Genomic DNA, 17000 nt, shown 5'->3' with positions numbered 1-17000 from the left:
TTTGTTATGCATCAGGAATAAGCCTAAGTTACATAGGGGCAGTTACAGGCAGTGGCTGTAATCACTCGAATCCCATGGAGACAAGTCGCCAAGGACCCTGCAGTATTTTATCGTGACGCAATTTCTGCGCTGCATCGTCAATATGAGGGTTCGAGAGTTACAGTAATCGATTTGTTATGCAACGGAAAAAAGCCTAGGTGACACAGGGGAAGCTACAGGCAGTTGCCTTAATCACTTGAGTCCCATGGAGTGAAGTGAACATGGACCCTGCAGTGTTTTATCACGACGCAATTTCTGTGTTGCATCGTCAATATGAGGGTTTGATAGTCACAGTTAAATATTTTATATGCATCGGAAATACGCTCTGGTCTCCCAGGGGAGGTTACAAGCAGTGGCTGTAATCACTCGAGTATCGTGGATAGAAGTCGCCATGGACCCTGTAGTATTTAATCGCGACGCAATTTCTGTGTCGCATCGTCAATATGAGTGTTCGATAGTTACAATAAACGATTTGATATGCATCGGAAATATAATCTGGATTCCTAGAGGAGGATACAAGCAGTGACCATGATCACACGAGTCACACGGAGAGAAGTTACCATGGACCCTGTATTATTTAATAGTGTCGCAATTTCAGTGTTGCATCGACAATATGAGGGATTGATAGTTACAGTTCAATATTTGATATGCATCGGAAATACGCTCTGGTCTCCCAGAGGAGGCTACAGGCAGTGGCCGTAATCACTCAAGTGCCATGGAGAGAAATCGCCATTGACCCTGTAGTATTTAATCCCGACGTAATTTCTGTGTTGCATCGTAATATAAGCGTTCGGTAGTTACAATAAACGATTCGATATGCATCGGAAATAAGCTCAGGATTCCTAGAGGAGGATACAAGCAGTGACCATGATCACGCGAGTCACACGGAGAGAAGTTACCTCGGACACTGTATTTTCTTAATAGTGTCGCAAATTCAGTGTTGCATCGTGAATATGAGGGTTTGATAGTTACAGTTAAATATTTGATATGCATCGGAAATACGCTCTGGTCTCCCAGAGGAGGCTACAGGCAGTGGCCGAAATCACTCAAGTGCCATGGAGCGAAATCGCCATGGACACTGTAGTATTTAATCGTGACGCAATTTCTGTATTGCATCGTCAATATGAGCGTTCGATAGTTACAATAAAGGATTTCATATGCATCGGAAATAAGCTCAGGATTCCTAGAGGAGGATACAAGCAGTGACCATGATCACACGAGTCACACGGAGAGAAGTTACCTTGGGCCCTGTATTTTTTAATAGTGTTGCAATTTCAGTGTTGCATCGGCAATATGAGGGTTTGATAGTTACAGTTAAATATTTGATATGCATCGGAAATAAGCTCTGGTCTCCCAGGGGAGGATACAAGCAGTGGCCGTAATCACTCAAGTGCAATGGAGATAAATCACCATGGACCCTGTAGTATTTTATCGCGACGCAATTTCTGTGTTTTATCGTCAATATGAGCGTTCGAGAGTTACAGTAATCGACTTGTTCTGCATCGGAAACAAGTCTAGGTCACACAGGGGAGGCTACAAGCAGGGGCCGTAATCGCTCGAGTATCGTGGAGAGAAGTCGCCATGGACCCTGTAGTATTTAATCGCGACGCAATTCTGTGTTGCATCGTCAATATGAGCGTTCGATAGTTACAATAAACGATTTGATTTGCATCGGAAATAAGCTCAGGATTCCTAGAGGAGGATACAAGCAGTGACCATGATCACACGAGTCACACGGGAGAAGTTACCTTGGACCCTGTAAAATTTAATAGTGTTGCAATTTCACTGTTGCATCGTCAATATGAGGGTTTGATAGTTACAGTTAAATATTTGATATGCATCGGAAATACGCTCTGGTCTCCCAGGGGAGGCTACAAGCAGTGGCCGTAATCACTCAAGAGCCATGGAGAGAAATAACCATGGACCCAGTAGTATTTTATCGCGACGCAATTTCTGTGTTGCATCGTCAATATGAGCGTTCGATAGTTACAATAAACGATTTGATATGCATCGGAAATATAATCTGGATTCCTAGAGGAGGATACAAGCAGTGACCATGATCACACGAGTCACACGGAGAGAAGTTACCTTGGACCCTGTATTATTTAATAGTGTCGCAATTTCAGTGTTGCATCGACAATATGAGGGATTGATAGTTACAGTTCAATATTTGATATGCATCGGAAATACGCTCTGGTCTCCCAGAGGAGGCTACAGGCAGTGGCCGTAATCACTCAAGTGCCATGGAGAGAAATCGCCATTGACCCTGTAGTATTTAATCCCGACGCAATTTCTGTGTTGCATCGTAATATAAGCGTTCGGTAGTTACAATAAACGATTCGATATGCATCGGAAATAAGCTCAGGATTCCTAGAGGAGGATACAAGCAGTGACCATGATCACGCGAGTCACACGGAGAGAAGTTACCTCGGACACTGTATTTTCTTAATAGTGTCGCAAATTCAGTGTTGCATCGTGAATATGAGGGTTTGATAGTTACAGTTAAATATTTGATATGCATCGGAAATACGCTCTGGTCTCCCAGAGGAGGCTACAGGCAGTGGCCGAAATCACTCAAGTGCCATGGAGCGAAGTCGCCATGGACACTGTAGTATTTAATCGTGACGCAAGTTCTGTATTGCATCGTCAATATGAGCGTTCGATAGTTACAATAAACGATTTCATATGCATCGGAAATAAGCTCAGGATTCCTAGAGGAGGATACAAGCAGTGACCATGATCACACGAGTCACACGGAGAGAAGTTACCTTGGGCCCTGTATTATTTAATAGTGTTGCAATTTCAGTGTTGCATCGGCAATATGAGGGTTTGATAGTTACAGTTAAATATTTGATATGGATCGGAAATAAGCTCTGGTCTCCCAGGGGAGGCTACAAGCAGTGGCCGTAATCACTCAAGTGCAATGGAGATATATCACCATGGACCCTGTAGTATTTTATCGCGACGCAATTTCTGTGTTTTATCGTCAATATGAGCGTTCGAGAGTTACAGTTATCGACTTGCTCTGCATCGGAAACATGCCTAGGTCACACAGGGGAGGTTACACGCAGGGGCCGTAATCGCTCGAGTATCGTGGATAGAAGTCGCCATGGACCCTGTAGTATTTAATCGCGACGCAATTTCTGTGTTGCATCGTCAATATGAGCGTTCGATAGTTACAATAAACGATTTGATTTGCATCGGAAATAAGCTCAGGATTCCAAGAGGAGGATACAAGCAGTGACGATGATCACGCGAGTCACACGGAGAGAAGTTACCTTGGAACCTGTATTATTTAATAGTGTTGCAATTTCAGTGTTGCATCGTCAATATGAGGATTTTATAGTTACAGTAAAATATTTGATATGCATCGGAAATACGCTCTGGTCTCCCAGGGGAGGCGACAAGCAGTGGCCGTAATCACTCAAGATCCATGGAGAGAAATCGCCATGGACCCTGTAGTATTTTATCGCGACGCAATTTCTGTGTTTTATCGTCAATATGAGCGTTCGAGAGTTACAGTAATCGACTTGTTCTGCATCGGAAACAAGTCTAGGTCACACAGGGGAGGCTACAAGCAGGGGCCGTAATCGCTCGAGTATCGTGGAGAGAAGTCGCCATGGACCCTGTAGTATTTCATCGCGACGCAATTCTGTGTTGCATCGTCAATATGAGCGTTCGATAGTTACAATAAACGATTTGATTTGCATCGGAAATAAGCTCAGGATTCCTAGAGGAGGATACAAGCATGACCATGATCACGCGAGTCACACGGAGAGAAGTTACCATGGACCCTGTATTATTTAATAATGTCGCAATTTCAGTGTTGCATCGACAATATGAGGGATTGATAGTTACAGTTAAATATTTGATATGCATCGGAAATACGCTCTGGTCTCCCAGGGGAGGCTACAAGCAGTGGCCGTAATCACTCAAGGGCCATGGAGAGAAATCGCCATGGACCCTTTAGTATTTTATCGCGACGCAATTTCTGTGTTTTATCGTCAATATGAGCGTTCGAGAGTTACAGTAATCGACTTGTTCTGCATCGGAAACAAGTCTAGGTCACACAGGGGAGGCTACAAGCAGGGGCCGTAATCGCTCGAGTATCGTGGAGAGAAGTCGCCATGGACCCTGTAGTATTTCATCGCGACGCAATTCTGTGTTGCATCGTCAATATGAGCGTTCGATAGTTACAATAAACGATTTGATATGCATCGGAAATATAATCTGGATTCCTAGAGGAGGATACAAGCAGTGACCATGATCACACGAGTCACACGGAGAGAAGTTACCATGGACCCTGTATTATTTAATAGTGTCGCAATTTCAGTGTTGCATCGACAATATGAGGGATTGATAGTTACAGTTCAATATTTGATATGCATCGGAAATACGCTCTGGTCTCCCAGAGGAGGCTACAGGCAGTGGCCGTAATCACTCAAGTGCCATGGAGAGAAATCGCCATTGACCCTGTAGTATTTAATCCCGACGCAATTTCTGTGTTGCATCGTAATATAAGCGTTCGGTAGTTACAATAAACGATTCGATATGCATCGGAAATAAGCTCAGGATTCCTAGAGGAGGATACAAGCAGTGACCATGATCACGCGAGTCACACGGAGAGAAGTTACCTCGGACACTGTATTTTCTTAATAGTGTCGCAAATTCAGTGTTGCATCGTGAATATGAGGGTTTGATAGTTACAGTTAAATATTTGATATGCATCGGAAATACGCTCTGGTCTCCCAGAGGAGGCTACAGGCAGTGGCCGAAATCACTCAAGTGCCATGGAGCGAAATCGCCATGGACACTGTAGTATTTAATCGTGACGCAAGTTCTGTATTGCATCGTCAATATGAGCGTTCGATAGTTACAATAAACGATTTCATATGCATCGGAAATAAGCTCAGGATTCCTAGAGGAGGATACAAGCAGTGACCATGATCACACGAGTCACACGGAGAGAAGTTACCTTGGGCCCTGTATTATTTAATAGTGTTGCAATTTCAGTGTTGCATCGGCAATATGAGGGTTTGATAGTTACAGTTAAATATTTGATATGGATCGGAAATAAGCTCTGGTCTCCCAGGGGAGGCTACAAGCAGTGGCCGTAATCACTCAAGTGCAATGGAGATATATCACCATGGACCCTGTAGTATTTTATCGCGACGCAATTTCTGTGTTTTATCGTCAATATGAGCGTTCGAGAGTTACAGTTATCGACTTGCTCTGCATCGGAAACATGCCTAGGTCACACAGGGGAGGTTACACGCAGGGGCCGTAATCGCTCGAGTATCGTGGATAGAAGTCGCCATGGACCCTGTAGTATTTAATCGCGACGCAATTTCTGTGTTGCATCGTCAATATGAGCGTTCGATAGTTACAATAAACGATTTGATTTGCATCGGAAATAAGCTCAGGATTCCAAGAGGAGGATACAAGCAGTGACGATGATCACGCGAGTCACACGGAGAGAAGTTACCTTGGAACCTGTATTATTTAATAGTGTTGCAATTTCAGTGTTGCATCGTCAATATGAGGGTTTTATAGTTACAGTAAAATATTTGATATGCATCGGAAATACGCTCTGGTCTCCCAGGGGAGGCGACAAGCAGTGGCCGTAATCACTCAAGATCCATGGAGAGAAATCGCCATGGACCCTGTAGTATTTTATCGCGACGCAATTTCTGTGTTTTATCGTCAATATGAGCGTTCGAGAGTTACAGTTATCGACTTGTTCTGCTTCGGAAACGAGCCTAGGTCGCACAGGGGAGGTTACAAGCAGGGGCCGTAATCGCTCGAGTATCGTGGAGAGCAGTCGCCATGGACTCTGTAGTATGAAATCGCGACGCAATTTCTGTGTTGCATCGTGAATATGAGCGTTCGAGGGTTACAGTAATCGATTTGTTGTGCATCGGAAAGAAGCCTAGGTCACACATTTGAGGTTACAAGCAGGGGCTGTAATCACTCGGGTATCGTGGAGAGAAGTCGCCATGGACCCTGTAGTATTCAATCGCGACGCAATTTCTGTGTTGCATTGTCAACATCAGCGTTCGATAATTACAATAAACGATTTGATATGCATTGCAAATAAGCTCAGGATTCCTAGAGGAGGATACAAGCAGTGACCAAGATCACGCGAGTCACACGGAGAGAAGTTACCATGGACCCTGTATTATTTAACAGTGTCGCAATTTCAGTGTAGCATCCTCAATATGATTGATTGATAGATACAGTTAAATATTTGATATGCATCGGAAATACGCTCTGGTCTCCCAGGGGAGGCTACAAGCAGTGGCCGTAATCACTCAAGGGCCATGGATTGAAATCGCCATGGACCCTTTAGTATTTTATCGCGACGCAATTTCTTTGTTGCATCGTCAATATGAGTGTTCGATAGTTACAATAAACGATTTGATATGCATCGGAAATAAAATCTGGATTCCTAGAGGAGGATACAAGCAGTGACCATGATCACGCGAGTCACACGGAGAGAAGTTACCTTGGACCCTGTATTATTTAATAGTGTCGCAATTTCAGTGTTGCATCGTCAATATGAGGGTTCGATAGTCACAGTGAAATATTTGATATGCATCGGAAATACGCTCTGGTCTCCCAGGGGAGGCTACAAGCAGTGGCCGTAATCACTCAAGTGCCATGGAGAGAATTCGCCATGGACCCTGTGGTATTTTATCGCGACGCAATTTCTGTGTTGCATCGTCAATATGAGCGTTCGATAGTTGCAATAAATAATTTGATATGCATCGGAAATAAGCTCAGAATTCCTAGAGGAAGATACAAGCAGTGACCATGATCACACGAGTCACACGGACAGAAGTTTCCTTGGACCCTGTATTATGTAATAGTGTCGCAATTTCAGTGTTGCAACGTGAATATGAGGGTTTGATAGTTACAGTTAAATATTTGATATGCATCGGAAATACGCTCTGGTCTCCCAGGGGAGGCTACAAGCAGTGGCCGTAATTACTCAAGTGCCATGGAGAGAAATCGCCATGGACCCTGAAGTATTTCAACGCGACGCAATTTCTGTGTTGCATCGTCCATATGAGCGTTCGAGGGATACAGTAATCGATTTGTTGTGCATCGGAAAGAAGCCTAGGTCACACAGGGGAGGTTACAAGCAGGGGCTGTAATCACTCGGGTAACGTGGAGAGAAGTCGCCATGGACCCTGTAGTATTTTATCGCGACGCAATTTCTGTGTTGCATCGTCAATATGAGCGTTCGAGAGTTACAATAAATGATTTGATATGCTTCGGAAATAAGCTCAGGATTCCTAGAGGAAGATACAAGCAGTGTCCATGATCACACGAGTCACACAGACAGATGTTTCCTTGGACCCTGTATTACGTAATAGTGTCGCAATTTCAGTGTTGCATCGTCAATATGAGGGTTTGATAGTTACAGTTGAATATTTGATATGCATCGGAAATACGCTCTGGTGTCCCAGGGGAGGCTACAAGCAGTGGCCGTAATCACTCAAGTGCCATGGAGAGAAATCGCCATGGACCCTGTAGTATTGAATCGCGACGCAATTTCTGTGTTGCATCGTCAATAATAGCGTTCGAGAGTTACAGTAATCGATTTGCTCTGCATCGGAAACAAGCCTTGGTCACACAGGGGAGGTTACAAGCAGGGGCTGTAATCACTCGAGTATCGTGGAGAGAAGTCGCCATGGACCCTGTAGTAATTAATCGCGACGCAATTTCTGTGTTGCATCGTCAATATGAGCGTTCGATAGTTACAATAAACGATTTGATATGCATCGGAAATAAGCTCAGAATTCCTAGAGGAGGATACAAGCAGTGACTATGATCACCCGAGTCACACGGAGAGAAGTTACCTTGGACCCTGTATTATTTAATAGTGTCGCAATTTCAGTGTTGCTTCGTCAATATGAGGGTTAGATAGTTACAGTTAAATATTTGATATGCATCGGAAATACGCTCTGGTCTCCCAGGGGAGGCTACAAGCAGTGGCCGTAATCACTCAAGGGCCATGGAGAGAAATCGCCATGGACCCTTTAGTATTTTATCGCGACGCAATTTCTGTGTTGCATCGTCAATATGAGCGTTCGATAGTTACAATAAACGATTTGATATGCATCGGAAATAAAATCGGGATTCCTAGAGGAGGATACAAGCAGTGACCATGATCACGCGAGTCACACGGAGAGAAGTTACCTTGGACCCTGTATTATTTAATAGTGTCGCAATTTCAGTGTTGCATCGTCAATATGAGGGTTCGATAGTCACAGTGAAATATTTGATATGCATCGGAAATACGCTCTGGTCTCCCAGGGGAGGCTACAAGCAGTGGCCGTAATCACTCAAGTGCCATGGAGAGAATTCGCCATGGACCCTGTAGTATTTTATCGCGACGCAATTTCTGTGTTGCATCGTCAATATGAGCGTCCGATAGTTGCAATAAATAATTTGATATGCATCGGAAATAAGCTCAGAATTCCTAGAGGAAGATACAAGCAGTGACCATGATCACACGAATCACACGGACAGAAGTTTCCTTGGACCCTGTATTATGTAATAGTGTCGCAATTTCAGTGATGCAACGTGAATATGAGGGTTTGATAGTTACAGTTAAATATTTGATATGCATCGGAAATACGCTCTGGTCTCCCAGGGGAGGCTACAAGCAGTGGCCGTAATTACTCATGTGCCATGGAGAGAAATCGCCATGGACCCTGAAGTATTTCATCGCGACGCAATTTCTGTGTTGCATCGTCCATATGAGCGTTCGAGGGATACAGTAATCGATTTGTTGTGCATCGGAAAGAAGCCTAGGTCACACAGGGGAGGTTACAAGCAGGGGCTGTAATCACTCGGGTAACGTGGAGAGAAGTCGCCATGGACCCTGTAGTATTTTATCGCGACGCAATTTCTGTGTTGCATCGTCAATATGAGCGTTCGAGAGTTACAGTAATCGACTTGCTCTGCATCGGAAACAAGCCTAGGTCACACAGGAAAGATTACAAGCAGGGGCCGTAATCACTCGAGTATCGTAGAGAGAAGTCGCCATGGACCCTGTAGTATTTAATCGCGACGCAATTTCTGTGATTCATCGTCAATATGAGCGTTCGAAAGTTACAATAAATGATTTGATATACTTCGGAAATAAGCTCAGGATTCCTAGAGGAAGATACAAGCAGTGTCCATGATCACACGAGTCACACGGAGAGAAGTTACCATGGACCCTGTATTATTTTATAGTGTCGCAATTTCAGTGTTGCATCGACAATATGAGGGATTGATAGTTACAGTTAAATATTTGTTATGCATCGGAAATACGCTCTGGTCTCCGAGGGGAGGCTACAAGCAGTGGCCGTAATCACTCAAGTGCCATGGAGAGAAATCGCCATGGACCCTGTAGTATTTTATCGCGACGCAATTTCTGTGTTGCATCGTCAATATGAGCGTTCGATAGTTACAATAAACGATTTTATATGCATCGTAAATAAGCTCAGAATTCCTAGAGGAGGATACAAGCAGTGACCATGATCACGCGAGTCACACGGAGAGAAGTTACCTTGGACCCTGTATTATTTAATAGTGTCGCAATTTCAGTGTTGCATCGTCAATATGAGGGTTCGATAGTCACAGTGAAATATTTGATATGCATCGGAAATACGCTCTGGTCTCCCAGGGGAGGCTACAAGCAGTGGCCGTAATCACTCAAGTGCCATGGAGAGAATTCGCCATGGACCCTGTAGTATTTTATCGCGACGCAATTTCTGTGTTGCATCGTCAATATGAGCGTTCGAGAGTTACAATAAATGATTTGATATGCTTCGGAAATAAGCTCAGGATTCCTAGAGGAAGATACAAGCAGTGTCCATGATCACACGAGTCACACGGAGAGAAGTTACTATGGACCCTGTATTATTTAATAGTGTCGCAATTTCAGTGTTGCATCGACAATATGAGGGATTGATACTTACAGTTAAATATTTGATATGCATCGGAAATACGCTCTGGTCTCCGAGGGGAGGCTACAAGCAGTGGCCGTAATCACTCAAGTGCCATGGAGAGAAATCGCCATGGACCCTGTAGTATTTTATCGCGACATAATTTCTGTGTTGCATCGTCAATATGAGCGTTCGAGAGTTACAATAAATGATTTGATATGCTTCGGAAATAAGCTCTGGATTCCTAGAGGAATATACAAGCAGTGTCCATGATCACACGAGTCACACGGAGAGAAGTTACCATGGACCCTGTATTATTTAATAGTGTCGCAATTTCAGTGTTGCATCGACAATATGAGGGATTGATAGTTACAGTTAAATATTTGATATGCATCGGAAATACGCTCTGGTCTCCCAGGGGAGGTTACAAGCAGTGGCCGTAATCACTCAAGTGCCATGGAGAGAAATCGCCATGGACCCTGTAGTATTGAATCTCGACGCAATTTCTGCGTTGCATCGTCAATATGAGCGTCCGAGAGTTACAGTAATCGATTTGTTGTGCATCAGAAACAAGCCTAGGTCACACAGGGGAGGTTACAAGCAGAGGCCGTAATCACTCGAGTCCCATGGAGAGAAATCCCCATGGACCCTGCAGTATTTAATCGCGCCGCAATTTCTGTTATGCTTCGTCAATATGAGCGTTCGAGAGATACAGTAATCGATTTGTTATGCATCAGGAACAAGCCTAGGTCACACAGGGGAGGTTACAAGCAGTGGCCGTAATCACTCGAGTCCCAAGGAGAGAAATCGCCATGGACCCTGTAGTCTTTAATCGCGACGCAGTTTCTGTGTTGCATCGTTACTATGTGCGTTCGAGAGTTACAGTAATCGATTTGTTATGCATCGAAATCAAGCCTAGGTCACACAGGGGCGGTTACAAGCAGTCGCCGTAATCTCTCAAGTGCCATGGAGAGAAGTCAACGTGGAACCTGTAATATTTTATCGCGACACATTTTCTGCGTTGCATCGTCAATATGAGGGTTCGATAGTTTCAGTAATGGATTTTTTATGCATCAGAAACAAGCCTAGCTCACACAGGGTAGGTTTCAGGCAGTTGTTGTAATCACTCGAGTCCCACGGAGAGAAGTGAACAATGACCCTGTAGTATTTAATCGCGACGCAATTTCTGTGATGCATCGCCAATATGAGCGTTCTATAGTTACAATAAACGATTTGATATGCATCGGAAATAAGCTCAGGATTCCTAGAGGAGGATACAAGCAGTGACCATGATCACACGAGTCACACGGTGTGAAGTTACCTTGGACTCTGTATTATTTAATAGTGTCGCAATTTCAGTGTTGCATCGTCAATATGAGGATTTGATAGTTACAGTTAAATATTTGATATGCATCGGAAATTCGCTCTCGTCTCCCAGGGAGGCTACAAGCATTGGCCGTAATTACTCAAGTGCCATGGAGAGAAATCGCCATGGACCCTGTAGTATTTTACCGCGACGCAATTTCTGTGTTGCATTGTCAATATGAGCGTTCGAGAGTAACGGTAATCGACTTGCTCTGCATCGGAAACAAGCCTACGTCACACTGGGGAGGTTACAAGCAGTGGCCGTAATCACTCGAGTACCATGGAGAGAAATCGCCATGGACTCTGTACTATTTAATCGCGACGCAATTTCTGTTGTGCTTTGTCAATATGAGCGTTCGAGAGATACTGTAATCGATTTGTTATGCATCAGGAACAAGCCTAGGTCACCCAGGGGAGGTTACAAGCAGTGGCCATAATCAATCCTGTCCCAAGGAGGGAAATCGCCATGGACCCTGTAGTATTTTATCGCGACGCAATTTCAGTGTTCCATCGTCAATATGAGGGTTGGAGAGTTAGAGTAATCGATTTGTTATGCAACGGAAACAAGCCAAGGTCACACAGGGGAAGTTACAGGCAGTGGCCGTAATTACTTCCATGAAGAGAAGAGAACATGGACCCTGCAGTGTCTTACAGATACGCAATTTTTGTGTTGCATCATCAATATGATGGTTCGAGAATTACAGTAATCGATTTGTTATGCTTCGTAAACAAGCCTAGGTCGCACAGGGATGGTTACAAGCAGTGGCCGTAATCACTCGTGTCCCATAGAGAGAAGTCAACATGGACCCTGTAGTATTTTATGGCGACGCCATTTCTGCGTTGCATCGTCAATATAAGGGTGCGAAGTTAACAGTAATCGATTTATTGTGCATCAGAAACAAGCCTAGGTCACACAGGGGAGGTTACAAGCAGTGGCCGTAATCACTCGAATCCCATGGAGAGAAATCGCCATGGACCCTGTAGTATTTAATCGCGCCGCAATTTCTGTTGTGCTTCGTCAATATGAGCGTTCGAGAGATACAGTAATCGATTTGTTATGCATCAGGAACAAGCCTAGGTAACACAGGGGAGGTTACAAGCAGTGGCCATAATCACTCGAGTCCCAAGGAGAGAAATTGCCATGGACCCTGTAGTCTTTAATCGCGACGCAATTTCTGTGTTGCATCGTTAATATGTGCGTTCGAGAGTTACAGTAATCGATTTGTTATCCATCGAAAACAAGCCTAGGTCGCACAGGGAAGGTTACAAGCAGTGGCCGTAATCACTCGAGTCCCATGGAGAGAAGTCAACGTGGACCCTGAAGTATTTTATCGCGACGCAATTTCTGTGTTGCAACGTCAATATGAGCGTTCGAGAGTTACAGTAATCGATTTGTTATGCACCAGAAACAAGCCTAAGCCACACAGGGGAGGTTACAAGCAGTGGCCATTATCACTCAAGTCCCATGTAGAGAAATCGCCCTGAACCCAATAGTATTTAACCGCGACGCAATTTTTGGGTTGCATCGTCAATATGAGCGTTCGAGTGTTACAGTAATCGAATTCTTACCCATCGGGGACAAGCCTAGGTCATACAGGGGAAGTTACAGGCAGTGGCCATAATCACTTGAGGCCCATGGAGAGAAGTGAACATGGACCCTGCAGTGTTTTATCGCGACGCAATTTCTGTGTTGCATCGTCAATATGTGGGTTCGAGAGTTACAGTAATCGATTTGTTATGCATCGGAAACAAGCCTAGGTCACACAGGTGCGGTTACAAGCAGTGGCCGTAATCACTCGAGTCCCATGGAGAGAAATTGCCATGGACCCTGCAGTATTTAATCGCAACGCCATTTCTGTTGTGCTTCGTCAATATGAGCATTCGAGAGTTACAGTAATCGATTTGCTATGCATCAGGAACAAGCCAAGGTCGCACAGGGAAGGTTACAAGTAGTGGCCGTAATCACTCGAGTCCCATGGACAGAAATTGCCATGGACCCTGTAGTATTTAATCGCGACGCAATTTCTGTGTTGCATCGTCAATATGATATTTCGAGAGTTACAGTAATGGATTTGTTATGTATTGAAAACAAGCCTAGGTCACACAGGGGAGGTTACAGGAAGTAGCCGTAATCACTCGAGTCCCATGGAGAGAAGTGAACATGGACCCTGTAGTATTTTATCGCGACGCAATTTCTGTGTTGCATCGTCAATATGAGCGTTCGAGAGTTACAGTAATCGATTTGTTATGCATCGGAAACAAGCCTAGGTCACACAGGTGCGGTTACAAGCAGTGGCCGTAATCTCTCGAGTCCCATTGAGAGAAATCAAAATGTACCGTGTAGTATTTTATCGCTACGCAATTTCTGTGTTGCATCGTAAATATGTGCGTTCGAGAGTTACTGTAATCGATTTGTTATGGATCGCAAATAAGCCTAGGTAACACAGGGGAGGCTATAAGCTGTGGCCGTAATCACTCGAGTCCCGTGGAAGGAAGTCAACATGGACCCTGTAGTATTTTATCGCGACGCAATTCCTGTGTTGCATCGTCAATATGAGCGTTCGAGAGTTACAGTAATCGATTTGTTATGCATCAGAGACAAGTCTAAGTCACACAGGGGAGGTTACAAGCAGTGGCCATTATCACTCAAGTCCCATGTAGAGAAATCGCCCTGAACCCAATAGTATTTAACCGCGACGCAATTTCTGTGTTGCATCGTCAATATGAAGGTCGGAGAGTTACAGTAATCGATTTGTCATGCAACGGACACAAGCCTAGGTCACACAGGGGAAGTGACAGGCAGTGCCCGTAATCACTCGAGTCCCATGGAGAGAAGTGAACATGGACCCTGCAGTGATTTTTCGCGACGCAATTTCTGGGTTGCATGGTCAATATGAGCGTTCGAGAATTACAGTAGTCGATTTGTTATGCATCGTAAACAAGCCTAGGTCACACAGGGGAGGTTACAAGCAGTGGCCGTAATCACTCGAGTCCCATGGAGAGATGTCGCCATGGACCCTGTAGTACACTCCTGGAAATGGAAAAAAGAACACATTGACACCGGTGTGTCAGACCCACCATACTTGCTCCGGACACTGCGAGAGGGCTGTACAAGCAATGATCACACGCACGGCACAGCGGACACACCAGGAACCGCGGTGTTGGCCGTCGAATGGCGCTAGCTGCGCAGCATTTGTGCACCGCCGCCGTCAGTGTCAGCCGGTTTGCCGTGGCATACGGAGCTCCATAGCAGTCTTTAACACTGGTAGCATGCCGCGACAGTGTGGACGTGAACCGTATGTGCAGTTGACGGACTTTGAGCGAGGGCGTATAGTGGGCATGCGGGAGGCCGGGTGGACGTACCGCCGAATTGCTCAACACGTGGGGCTTGAGGTCTCCGCAGTACATCGATGTTGTCGCCAGTGGTCGGCGGAAGGTGCACGTGCCCTTCGACCTGGGACCGGACTGCAGCGACGAACTGATGCACGCCAAGACCGTAGGATCCTACGTAGTGCCGTAGGGGACCGCACCGCCACTTCCCAGCAAATTAGGGACACTGTTGCTCCTGGGGTATCGGCGAGGACCATTCGCAACCGTCTCCATGAAGCTGGGCTACGGTCCCGCACACCGTTAGGCCGTCTTCCGATCACGCCCCAACATCGTGCAGCCCGCCTCCAGTGGTGTCGCGACAGGCGTGAATGGAGGGACGAATGGAGACGTGTCGTCTTCAGCGATGAGAGTCGCTTCTGCCTTGGTGCCAATGATGGTCGTATGCGTGTTTGGCGCCGTGCAGGTGAGCGCCACAATCAGGACTGCATACGACCGAGGCACACAGGGCCAACACCTGGCATCATGCTGTGGGGAGCGATCTCCTACACTGGCCGTACACCACTGGTGATCGTCGAGGGGACACTGAATAGTGCACGGTACATCCAAACCGTCATCGAACCCATCGTTCTACCATTCCTAGACCGGCAAGGGAACTTGCTGTTCCAACAGGACAATGCACGTCCGCATGTATCCCGTGCCACCCAACGTGCTCTAGAAGGTGTAAGTCAACTACCCTGGCCAGCAAGATCTCCGGATCTGTCCCCCATTGAGCATGTTTGGGACTGGATGAAGCATCGTCTCACGCGGTCTGCACGTCCAGCACGAACGCTGGTCCAACTGAGGCGCCAGGTGGAAATGGCATGGCAAGCCGTTCCACAGAACTACATCCAGCATCTCTACGATGGTCTCCATGGGAGAATAGCAGCCTGCATTGCAGCGAAAGGTGGATATACACTGTACTAGTGCCGACATTGCGCATCCTCTGTTGCCTGTGTCTATGTGCCTGTGGTTCTGTCAGTGTGATCATGTGATGTATCTGACCACAGGAATGTGTCAATAAAGTTTCCCCTTCCTGGGACAATGAATTCACGGTGTTCTTATTTCAACTTCCAGGAGTGCATTATATCGCGACGCAATTTATGTGTTGCATCGTCAATATGAGGGTTGGAGAGTTACAGTAATCGATTTGTTATGCATCGGAAACAAGCCTAGGTCACACAGGGGAGGGAACAAGCAGTGGCCGTAATCACTCGAGTCCCATGAAGGGAAGTCGCCATGGACCCTGTAGTATTTTATCGCGACGCTATTTCTGTGTTGCATCGTCAATATGAGGGTTGGAGAATTATAGTAATTGATCCGTTATGCATTGGAAACAAGCCTAGGTCACACAGGGGAGGTTACAAGCAGTGGCCGTAATCACTCGAGTCCCATGCAGAGAAGTCAACATGGAATCTGTAGTATTTTATCGCGACGCAATTTCTGTGTTGCATCGTTAATATGAGCGTTCGAGAGTTACGGTAACCGATTAGTTATGCATCGGAAACAAACCTAGGTCACAGAGAGGAGGTTACAGGCAATGGCCGTATGCACTCGAGTCCCATGGAGAGAAGACAACATGTGCCCTGTAGTATTTTATCGCGACGCAATTTCTGTGTTGCATCGTCAATATGAGCGTCCGAGAGTTACAGTAATCGATTTGTTATGCATCGTAAACTAGCCTAGGTCACACAGGTGAGGGTACAAGCAGTGGCCGTAATCACTCGAGTCCCATGGAGAGAAGTCAACATGGCCCCTGTAGTATTTTATCGCGACACAATTTCTGAGTTGCATCGTCAATATGGGCGTTCTAGAGTTACAGTAATCGATTTGTTATGCATTGGAAACAAGCCTAGGTCACTCAGGCGAGGTTAAAAGTAGTGGCCATAATCAGTGAAGTCCCATGGAAAGAAATCGCCCTGAACCCTGTAGAATTTAATCGCGACGAAGTTTCTGTGTTGCATCGTCAATATGAGGGTTGGAGAGTTACTGTAATCCATTTGTTATGCATCAGAAACAAGCCTAAGTCACACAGGGGAGGTTACAGGCATTGGCCGAAATCATTCGAGTAGCATGGAGGGAAGTCGCTAAGGACCCTGTAGTATTTTATCGCCAAACAATTTCAGTGTTGCATCGTCAATATGGGCGTTCGAGAGTTACATTAATCGATTTGTTATGCATTGGGAAGTTACAAGCAGTGGCCGAAATCACTCGATTCCCATGGAGAGAAATCGCCATGGACCCTGTAGTATTTTATGGCGTCGCAATTTCTGTGTTGCATCGTCA

The sequence above is a fragment of the Schistocerca nitens genome, chromosome 6 (genome assembly GCF_023898315.1).
Source record: "Schistocerca nitens isolate TAMUIC-IGC-003100 chromosome 6, iqSchNite1.1, whole genome shotgun sequence".
NCBI lineage: Eukaryota > Metazoa > Arthropoda > Insecta > Orthoptera > Acrididae > Schistocerca > Schistocerca nitens.
Note: the sequence above shows the minus strand (reverse complement) of the source record.